The following is an 11,499-nucleotide window of genomic DNA, read 5'->3' as shown; positions in this document are numbered from 1 at the left end:
TGGGTGAAATACATGAAGACATCAGTGGGGTGAGTTATTCACTTACCTCCACATGCACATTGTCATGGTGCTGTTTAGCATCTCAACTTGGGAAGTTTTCCATTACAATATCCCTTCTCTTAATCTATATAGGACAGCACTGGGTTTGACTGCACACATATTCTTACATGTGACGAGCAAAATGACCCATTGGTAAGACATATCACCGACTACGCAATAAGTACTTATGCACGCAGTTCTTAGGGCCGGCATTTAACTTGTGGGTCCGTGGGTTTTGACTGTTGGTTTAGGTGTCATAAATTGTGCATCTTGTTGCAACAATAACGTCTTTTCAGCATAATGCTATGTTTTGTATTTTGCTTCTAGAGCTTCACTGATGACACAAGTTCAGTAGGGACACCTGGGCCATCCGTTCAGTCATCCAGGCTGTCGTCTGTAGTAAGTCTTATTGCACTTTTGGTAGTATCTAAATGCTGCATGCAAGGGAGGTTAACCGCTATAAGTAAAGCAAGGAATAAAGAAACCTAAGGAGGGAGCGCACCACATTATCCTGGTTGGAGAAGGTGTGGTGGAAACGGAGGACAAAAAGTGGCGGAATTGATGTTACTCCACATGGGCAATGTAAATTAGAGGATGTAGTGTGGTGCCATTAGTGTTGGTCAAACAAAGGCCGGGGGGAGAGGGAGCGAAGCACATGAGGGGCTAGCCAAGAGAGGAGCTTTGTTCAACCAACAGCTATATGGCAGCCGCTCTCTCCTTTGGCTTCTTTCCTCCATGAATTAGGGTATGCGGACTGTACAAAGTTAAGCATCTTTATGATGCACTATTCATTTATGCTCCTATCTGTCTGACCTTTCCAGGGCACTTCCCCGCTTGCCTCCCTTACTAGCCCAAGCACCAGCAGAGCCGTGCTCGTGGTAAGGGTAATACTCCTAAACATAACACTTGAATATGATATTATACGTTATGTCGTGAACTGGCAGTACCTGATAGGAAACAGATGCAATACCTTTAGTCAGGTTACAACTTGTGACACGGACGTCTGAAATCTCAGTTCCACGCTATGGCTATGTTCTGCAATTTCTGGTGGACACAGTGCTGGGAATGAAGTATAGTAAACAGTAGAGATGGGACGAATCCAGAATCTTGCGAATCCGAATCCCAGGAAGGTTCTGCGAATCCATGAATCTTACAAATCTCGAATCTTTCAAATCCTTTTTTTTAAAAAGAGTTTGAAAAGCCAAGAAAAAAAAGACTTGTACTGGAGAGTGCTTTGAAGCAGAACATGACACATTTGTTGAATGGAAAAAAAAAGTTAAGTTTCGGGTGAAAGTATACCCATATAGTATATCTAACGTATTGTTCATCGACTACGAAAAATTCATAAATTCTCGTGTCTGAATTATTTTCATAAAGCTAAAGCAACAATCAAAAGCAAAACCATATTACTTTTAAATTTGTAATGTAACAGTTCCAGCCTGAACTCTTTCAGTCCAGAACAATGTAAACAAAGAAACAAGAAAACACCCGTCGGTCAATGAGGCTTTCGGCGGACTCCGGAGGCGCCAATTTATAAAAGAATCAACCAAATGTGGTCAGAGGATTCGAAAGACTCGATTCGCCGTTTTGGGTACTGGGATTCAGATTCCCGAATCCCTGCCTAGGATTCGTGGATTTGGGGATTGGCGGATTCGGCTGGCACATCCCTAGTAAAGAGTAATATTAGGACGCAGTCTACTACTTTCCTCATACTGTTCTGTTCTGGAGAGTCGCTAAGGCGTCATACAGAGATTTCATGCAACTGTGTCCATAGCTGTACATGCCTGCTGAACAGACTCACAGTTACATTTGCGGTGCTGACATATACATGTCACATCGCGAGAAACTGGTCGGACCACTTCACGAAGAGAGTGATAAAAAGCTACTTGAGTTACAAACATGTGGTACATCAAGAGCAGCACTTGTTTGTGCCGCAAAGGTAGCCTCCAGTTTCTGTATAGCACTCTTATTACGAAGCACTCTGGTCAGTTTTTCATGATGCACTTGTATAGTGTGTAACTATTGATACGGGCAAAATTAGTATTTGTTTTGTTGAGTGGGACAAATAATAATGCACTGTGCATAGTGCAGTTCGAGGTTAAATATTTTTGCATTACGAAGTGCCTTCAAAGGAAAAAAATGAGATAAATACGTGTATTTGCAGACAGTTGGATGTCATGGGGAACTGTCCAGTTCATTCGGCATTTGTGCATGCTGATGGTTCTTACTAACCCTCATACATGTTACAATGAATTGTACTCAGTCTGAGCCAATAAAAATGGATTGTATCGACCACAATGCCATGAGGTCCTTGTGATTTGCATGCCTGATACTTTGTCACCTGTTGCGGCTGCTACGATTGAAAGCCAAATCTCTTCTTTATTCGGTAATTATACTCTATACACCAAAGGAAGTAAGTATTTTGTTTTACGTGCATGTTGACACTGAGAAAATATCTAAAGTTAGGTGCAATTGCATGGCACTTTATACTCTGCACTCTAAACCGTTTTACACCTTAAAGGGTGTAAATCAAAATGTTCATGGCGCACACCTTTTAAGGTGTATTTTAACACCCTCATGGCAAGTGGGGTGTAGAGGTGTAACGCCGAATAAAACTGCTGTGTTCGTGACAATATGCTGGTAACTGTGTATTCACAATTACCAGCATACTGCATATAATCACATTGAGGTCCATATATGTATGCACATGAAGGTGATTAAATATTTGTGTAAACATGCACAGCCGACATACAGGCAATCATGTAGTTATCATTTTATTAAATACAATGAAAAATACATGTGGATGTATATAATGACTAGAGCAAACTTGAATGAGCTATAAGCTGGGATCCCGTTGAACAAATATCCGTAACTTAGAAATTATAGTGCAGAAATATATGAGCTTACAAATCGCTTGCCGAGAAATATGCAGTTCTCTATTCTGAAGGTAAAAAAAAATACTTATAAGAGTTACATGCGTGCCTTCTTGGCAAATTGGATATGCAGTCAGATCGATATCTTGTACATACCATGGCACTTAATATGGCATTTACTGTTGGCTGTGTTGTTGCCAAACAGTCTTCCGAGGAGGACTTACCAGTGTTCGTGAGATTGCAGGCATATATGTTACTAACTCTGCCACTATTTTTCTCATACAAACATTAACTACAGTTGAGTATGATGAGCACTATCAAAGTTGTTCTGTCTTGCAATGAGGAGCAACGTGTTTTAAGAAATTTAAGCACTATCTCAACAGATCTTCTAAGTCTGCATAAATTACCAGATGGGAGACGTGTTGTAAATGCACGCCATGCACTTTTATAATGTAACTTCCCGTTCCTCGTTGTTGTATATATTTACTTTTGTTCATGTGACCGAAAATAAACGTACTCCCTTTCTACACTCATGCCGCACACTTATTATCATGCATATTTCACCTGAGGGTGCACTACACCATTGTTACATCCTCATGAACTTACAAAACAAAGTTGTAGGGTGTGAAAGGGGTGTGATCTTTGTTAATACACCTATTTTACACCTTTAAAGGTGTGAAACGATTTAGAGTGCGTGCTGTATTCAAACTCCCTTCATGAAGTACCAGCACACTCTTCTCCCTATTTTGAGTCGTGAGGGATTTTATTTTAATTGTACTATTAAGCCAATATAAATGCATGTCACGAGAATCTGCAAAAGGTTGCAGTATCTGAGGTAGTACGCATGCTCCGTTTTGTGACTTGCCGGAATATCCAGTGGAGCCTATGCAATAAGGTACCTGCATGTTGTCCTAGGAAAACTCAGCTGAGGACACACCTGTGAAAGCCTTCCTCAAAAAAAGAAGTAAGACGGATTGGCAATCTGAACACCATCAGCAAAAAGCGGATCAAGGCATTGCAGCAAGCCCAACGTCGTATAAAGCAGAAGGTTGCTAAATTGCAGCACATCATATCAGAATTGACTTCCAAAAACATTTTGCTTGAAGAACATGCAGGCTGTCTTGAGAACATTGCTGGGGCGAACAAAGATCTGCTGATGCGACAAGTAGCGAAAAAGGGAGGAACCAGTTTGCCACATGAGTATAGCCCTCAATTGCGTGCATTTGCACTCACCCTTCATTTCTACTCACCGCGTGCCTACAACTATGTGCGTAAAACGTTTGACACATGCTTGCCCCATCCACGCACTATAAAAAAGTGGTACCAGTCGATTGATGGAGAAGCTGGATTTTCAAAGGAAGCACTGTCTGCATTGGAAATGAAGGCTGTGACTAACTCAAAGAAAGGAGTACAAACTGCGTGCAGCCTTATGGTTGACGAAATGGCCATTAGAAGACACATTGAGTGGGATGGGAGGAGGACGTACGGGTATGCAACTGCTGGGCCAAATTGTGAAGATTCCAGCGTAGTTGCCAAAGAAGCTTTTGTGATGCTGCTTGTTGCACTGAGTGAACAGTGGAAGTTACCCATTGGCTACTTTCTGGTTGATGGGATTACCGGTGAACAACGAAGTAACCTTGTACTCGAAGGGTTGTCGCTTTGTCACGACGCTGGCGTGACAGTTGTTTCCCTAACCTGCGATGGTGCTGCAGCCAACCTATCTATGCTTCAAAGCCTTGGTTACTCACTGCAGTACAACAGCTTACGCACAAGCTTTCCACACCCCAACACGGCGATGCCTATAAGTGTTTTTCTTGATGCGTGCCACATGTTGGAGTTGGTGAGGAACGCACTCTGCCACTTCGAGTCGTTTGTTGACGAAGATGGGCATGAAATATCGTGGAAGCACATTGAAGCCCTTCACTCAATCCAGGAGAAAAAGGGACTTCATGCAGCAAATAGACTACGAACAGCACATATACATTTTCAACAACAGGTCATGAAGGTCAGCCTTGCTGCAGAGCTTCTCAGCACATCAGTTGCAGATGCCATAAGTGAGTGTCGAGATCTGGGTGCACCTGGATTTGAAAACACTAAAGGAACTGAGAGGTTCTTGAGGATAATTAACAACGTATTTGATGTCCTAAACTCTGTAAACGTTCACCAGAAATGTTGGAAGAAGCCGCTGTGCCCTGAAAATATTGAAGATGCCCGAATAATGTTCCAGATGGCTACATCCTACATACGTGCTCTTCGTAAAAGTGAATGTGGAAAATCTGGGCCACTTCTTGTGCAGACAAACCGAAAAACCGGGTTCCTTGGCTTCCTTGTGTGCTGCAATAGTACCATTCAACTCTATGACTTCCTTCTTTCCAAGTCCCTTGTCAAGCATCTTCCCACACACAGGGTCAGCCAAGACCACCTTGAACTCTTCTTTGGTTTGATAAGATCACATGGTGGCTACAACAACAACCCAACCGCAAGGCAATTCGAAGCAGCCTACAAAAGATTGTTAATAGATTGTTAATACCGAAGTAGAAGCCTCTGAAAAGGGGAACTGCCTTCCACTTGAAAATATCTCAGTACTTCACGTCAGCAGTGTGACACAACCTCGTTCAGAAGATGTCATAAATTGCACATCGAGAGGACGAAGCAACACAGCTGAAGGAATTCTCCAAGATGACCTTCCTGACCATGATTACTTCTTGGACCCAACGGAGCCAACCATTTTCGGGGACAGAATAATTGTTTTCATTGCGGGACATATAGCATGCCGCCTACAAGAATATTAAAATTGTGAAACCTGTATCTCCCAGCTAACTGTGCCCATGTCTTCCATCCACCATTCTCTCATGCAGCGAAAGGACAAGTATGGTGAATTTCGGTACCCATCTGACGATGTTATCAACAACAACAACTTTATTTTCGTCCTTGGAGAGTGGGGAGTTTCATCGCAACAGGCGATACTCTACCCCAGTGCTTGGTGGAATGGGGGGAATAAAATGGGGGCAAAAGTGAATACCTGATGAACTTTGCACGACTGCGCTTTCCATCATTGAATTAGTTTGAAATTATAGGTGATACTTTTTATTTTGTAGGTGTGGACTAAAAACGCGTGTATGTGATATTTGGGACAAGAGTGTATCCCTGATCTATATTTCACGTTATTGCTTTCTAAAGTTGAATTAGTTTGAAATTATAAGTGTTTCTTTTTATTTTGTAAGTGCGGAATAAACACGCGTGTACGTGGTATTTGGGCAAAAGTGAATACCTGATGAACTTTGCACGACTGCGCTTTCTATCATTGAATTAGTTTGAAATTATAGGTCATACTTTTTATTTTGTAGGTGTGGACTAAAAACGCGTGTATGTGGTATTTGGGAACAACAACAACAACTTTATTTTCAGCCTTGGAGAGTGGGGAGTTTCATCGCAACAGGCGATACTCTACCCCATTGCTGGGTGGAATGGGGGGAATAAAATAACGAGCCCCTTCACAAGAACGATCGAAGTCCGATGGTGTCCAGAAATGTCAGAAGAGCTTTGAGCGCAGAGCGTTGCTGGGCTGGATTGGGCCAGGGACCAAGCAATTTCGGTAGGGAGAAAGGGCGAGAGTCCAGCTGACGAAGAGACTCGGAGAGTGTGGTTCGGGAAGGTTCGTAGTGAGGGCAATGAAGAAGAATGTGCTCCAGATCCTCAAGAGCACCACAGTGGCAGCAGGTGGGAGAATCAATTTGTCTCAAGCGGTAACGCCACTGAGCTGTAAAGGCCACATCGAGGCGCATGCGGTGGATTAATGCAGCATCCTGACGAGATGTGTTTCGTGGCATGCGGAAAGCGAGCGTGGGATCAACTCTGTTCAACATAGAGGGGGGAAGAATGTCGGTTGTCCGTTGGCGGGAAGCCAGGGGTGTCACTAGACGTCGCAGAATTGAACGGCGGTCTCCCCTGAGCAGAACAATACGGGTCCGGTTCCGAGACGAGAGTGCTGCTTCTGCGGCGCTGTCGGCCTGCTCGTTCCCCACGACACCACAATGGGCTGGAACCCACTGGAGAACTAGCCTTTGGCCTGCGGCGTAGATAGTGTGGTAAGCCATTAACACGTCTGTGACTAGGGGTGCGGATGGGCCTCGTATGCCGGAAGTTTCAATTGCTTGAAGTGCAGATTTGGAGTCTGTAAAGACTGCCCATTCCCGGGGTGGAAAATCAGCGATGTGTTGTAGAAAGAAAAAGATGGCATAGAGTTCCGCAGCTGTGGAGGAGGTTGGATGTGAAAGGCGTCTTCCGTGCATGACGCCTTCGGATGGAATGACGAAGGCTGAGGCGGACTTGTTGTTTCGGGATGCGCCATCAGTATATGCTGCCGTAAACGTAGAAAACTTCTCGTCTACCAGAGCATGAAAATGGGCTCGGAGGACTTGAGGGGGGACCTGATCTCTTCTTTGCAGAAGGTTTGGGAGGCGTACAAAAGTGGGCGGTACCGGTAGAGACCAGGGGGCTTCCGGCGGTATAATGTCCTTAGTTATGAAGCCAGTGAGAGTCTGGCGTGTCCTCTGCGCTACTCGATAGAAGTCGCTTCCAGGGCGGTATCGAATTTTCCTGAGTAGCGGGTGGCGGGGAATGTGAGCACGCAAACGGAGGTAGTGCTATCACAACGATGACACGATCACACGATCACAAACGATGTTATCACAATATGTAGGAAAGCGGAAAGGCTGTTACGAAGGGCTCTCCTTCAAGAGGGCATATCGTCAAACACCCTTCTGCAGAGGGTACTCTTGCAGGTTATGGAGTCCACTTTGGACAGCAGTGTCTTTAGCCAAATACGGAGTGAGCACATGCTTGAACAAACATGCCTTGAAAATCACTTTTTTCACTTGATAAGGTCTGTTGCCCAAAGGTATTTAAGTATACGTATGCGTCATGCAGCCAAGACACGTACAGAGGAGCTGCATAAGCGTAGGTGTCGCCAGCTTTTTACAAAGCTCACCCAATTCAAAGGGCAGTCGGCAATACTTGCGGCAGAAGGTGTATCATTCGATACATTTGATACGTCATCATTGGGGTTTGTAAATAATACCACGTTTTTGTATAGTTATGTAGCTAAAGCTGTCAAATGCTATATATCCCGTGAGCTACTTTTCTGTCTTCTTGAGCCTTGTAGATGTTGTGTACGCCAATCATGCTGTGTATATAGTGAAGTTCGGTTAGTCAGGTTTAGTTGTGTCACTGTGCAAATAACACACTCGCAGTTCTGTGTTATATTCATTTTATTCTATCGTTTACACCCTGTCTATTTTTTTTATAGGCCAATGTTTGTTTACTTGCAGTTTAGACTGGTTTTGCATATTTTTCTGTATTCCAGCAGTCATCCTTGTCTAGATTTCGTTGCACCATTCAAAGGTGGAAACTGTGTCCTTATAGATGTTATTGATCATGTTACTGAAGTCTTCAATGAAAGAAATCGAAGAAGAAATCTGCATCCCCAGAAGAGGACTTCGTTTGTCTTGCTTCGCGGTGTGAACGTCTTATTTTATCCGAACTGCAAGGGAACATATGGCTGTCCTCCTGTACTTGATTTGCTTCCAGTATGATGTAAGCTAATTACGACAGTCCACTAGAGGCAAATGAAGTTATAAAATGACAGGCAGAGGCGGAAATCGCGAAAACCACCCCACTCACAGTCACATACCTGAAGTCGCCGGCCATCGGCGCGCGCAGTCGCATTACAGCTCCGACCAAAAATATATTACGCGCGCTTCCATTACACTCCCCGTTGCACACTGATCATATTTCGAAATGAAGTGTCGCTGACGACGTACATGGAGAATGAGTGCATGTTTATTTAAAAAAAACGAATTAAATACTCGGGGAAAGAACCCCACAGTCAATGAACGGGCTACATTCTCCGCTCGCGGAGGTATATGTCTGAGGGTGTCCATTTCGAGAGCAAGGTGATGATTCAACCCAAGATCCTTCTGCAGGTTTCGATTGCCATGGCAACGGCGACGTACCCGCAGGTCGACGTCATGCGTGACGTTGCATGAGAGAGAAGCGCATGTTCCGTCGTCTGCTATTACGACACGTTTCGACAAGTTCCTCGAAAACGACTTGGTTATTCCGAATGAAACTTTGACGGTTGTATGTGTGCAGTACTCGTGAAGATAGTTGTGGCAAAGTTTCGGAATCGCCCCGGCTGTACGAGAGACCGTCCCTTTAATCGCTTGCATCGTCCATAACATGACCAATAACGCATTGAGGTAAGGGGTAACATATCCGCCCTTATGCTTCTTACCAAGATTGAATGCGCACCACTGGACTGCCCTAATTAATATACACACAAGTATTGTGATACCTAACTGTTTAATTGCTGACTCAGGTGTACTCCAATATCGGCCACAGACGCATTAAGAAGGAAGCACAGCTGTAGGACACACGAGGTGCGACACAAGTCATGACGCTTCAGAAAATGTGTTTTCAAAGCTCCAATTTTAATTATTTTAGATATGGAATGTTCACCTCATCACGTAACCCCTCTTTGAGCTCGCACACTTTTCATGAGTCAATATCTCACGGGTACTTGTGGAGCACAGATGAACCGTACGCCGGTAGACAAATTTGCAATCATGTTGCTCCTTCTCTTCCGATCCGAATGCGGATGGAAGGATGGGAGCGAGACCGACCGTTCCCTCGGGCCCCGCGGCTGAAAGCTATTCGGGCGCGAACGCCATCTGTCTGCAATCTTCCCAGGCTTAAATGTAACATAGACCCTCTCTCGACGGGCTCGACTGTTGGCAACACGGAGGGCTGACGGGATCGTGATTGGTCGAGCCGTCGAGCCGTCGAGCCTCACCATTCGGGATGAATCGGAGAGTCGAAGAGATCGCAGAACCACAGAGAACCAAACAACTAAACCGTATCGCTGAATCGGATAAGACGGAGAGCCGCTGACTCGCGTGATGAGTCGAGGAGCAGCAGAACCGTTTGGGAGCAAACGATTCACTGGTTCACGGGTTATTCGGTTGTCAGGGTTATTCGGTTCTCAGCTACTCTGCGTAGAACCGCGTTGTTCTCGCTCTCCGCGTTTGGGATTTTACCGTTGGTTCATTCGGCGCGTCGACGTCGAGCTTTATGGCGGTCGTTGTATGGGTGGAAGCCTTCGGAATCAGAAGTGTGCTCGCTCTCCGCATCGCTGGCTATGCTCACTGGATAATTACAAGTTGCTTGTGAGGTGCACTGGACAAATCCCTTTTGACTTATAACGTGGGCTGGCGGAGGTGCTTCCCAGGTATTTCGTGATAATATTTCCGCAGCCTGCAGTTTAAGGAAGTTGGTTTTCGAATCTCTAACGTTAGCTCCAAAATCCTAAGTTAAAAACAGAACATGCTCCATTCTTCTTATGACGTTACATTTTACCTCCCTCTCGGTTTCCGCTTATAAAATTTAAGGCTCCGAGATAAACCACAGAAGGATGCAAACTAGCATTTGACAGTGCTTTGATCACAGCTGAGAAAATCTTTAGACCGAACTCGGGTTCCTGCCGACTTCGAATTTGGCGCCACCACTATCGTGACTGGCAATGGTGGGGGCTCCATCACAGGGCCACATGATCCAGTGACGACACTGATTCACGAACGAATCTTTCGAACGAATCACTAATGTTAACTGAATCGGGCGAACCGGTTCACTAAAAAGAACCGAATTTCCCATCACTAGCGGCAGCCACAGCACGAGCTCGCAGCAGCAGTACTTGCCATTGTGCAACACCGGTGACGTAACGGGGAGCCGAAGTGCGGTCCGTACAGTTACACCATCGACAGGAAAATGTGCGCGGGAGAGGAGGAAAGCGGAAGAGACATTTCGAGTTCGCGCTCCTCGCAGAGTGGAGCGATTTCGTCCGGAAAAAAATGTGGCATATTGTTAGGTAGAAAAGCGAGACAGGTGTAGCCAATGGAGGTAAGGTTCTTTATAAGCAGCCGGAAAGGATGGAGGCCGAGACCAGAATGAATTGGGCGCGGTCTCGCGCGATGATCAGAGCGATGGGGATGATTGGGATCGGTGATCTTCCTCCTCACAGCTTCCCCCCGGCGGTGTAGGAGCCATCCTGGCGACGGGAAGTGAAGGTGGGATATCTGGAAGGTGGGAAGGTGGGATATACGGCTTCAAGCGGGAGACGTCGACTGTTTCCGTAGAGCGGCAGCGACGGTCACTGGGTCGATCAACAGGGTCGACAACGTAGGATACGTCGGAGAGGCGTCGGGTAATAGTGTAGGGTCCCAGGTATCGGGATATCAGCTTCTCGCAGAGGCCACGCGACCGCACTGGCGTCCACAGCCAAACCAAGTCTCCAGGCACATAGCTGACAGGACGGTGGACCTGGTCGTAGCGTATCTTGGAGGTTGCTTGGGTGTCGAAAGTTCGGTAGCGAGCCATCTGTCGACATTCTTCCGAGCGGGATGCGGCTTCCGCAAGGATGGGGTTATCTGCAGACACCGGAATAAACGGGAAGATTGTGTCGAGCGTGGAGGAGGGGTCACGGCCATAGACAAGTCGGAATGGGCTGAAGCGTGTAGTTGATTGGACAGCA

The sequence above is a fragment of the Ornithodoros turicata genome, unplaced genomic scaffold (assembly GCF_037126465.1).
Source record: "Ornithodoros turicata isolate Travis unplaced genomic scaffold, ASM3712646v1 Chromosome34, whole genome shotgun sequence".
Taxonomy (NCBI): domain Eukaryota; kingdom Metazoa; phylum Arthropoda; class Arachnida; order Ixodida; family Argasidae; genus Ornithodoros; species Ornithodoros turicata.
This window is presented reverse-complemented; position numbering follows the sequence as displayed.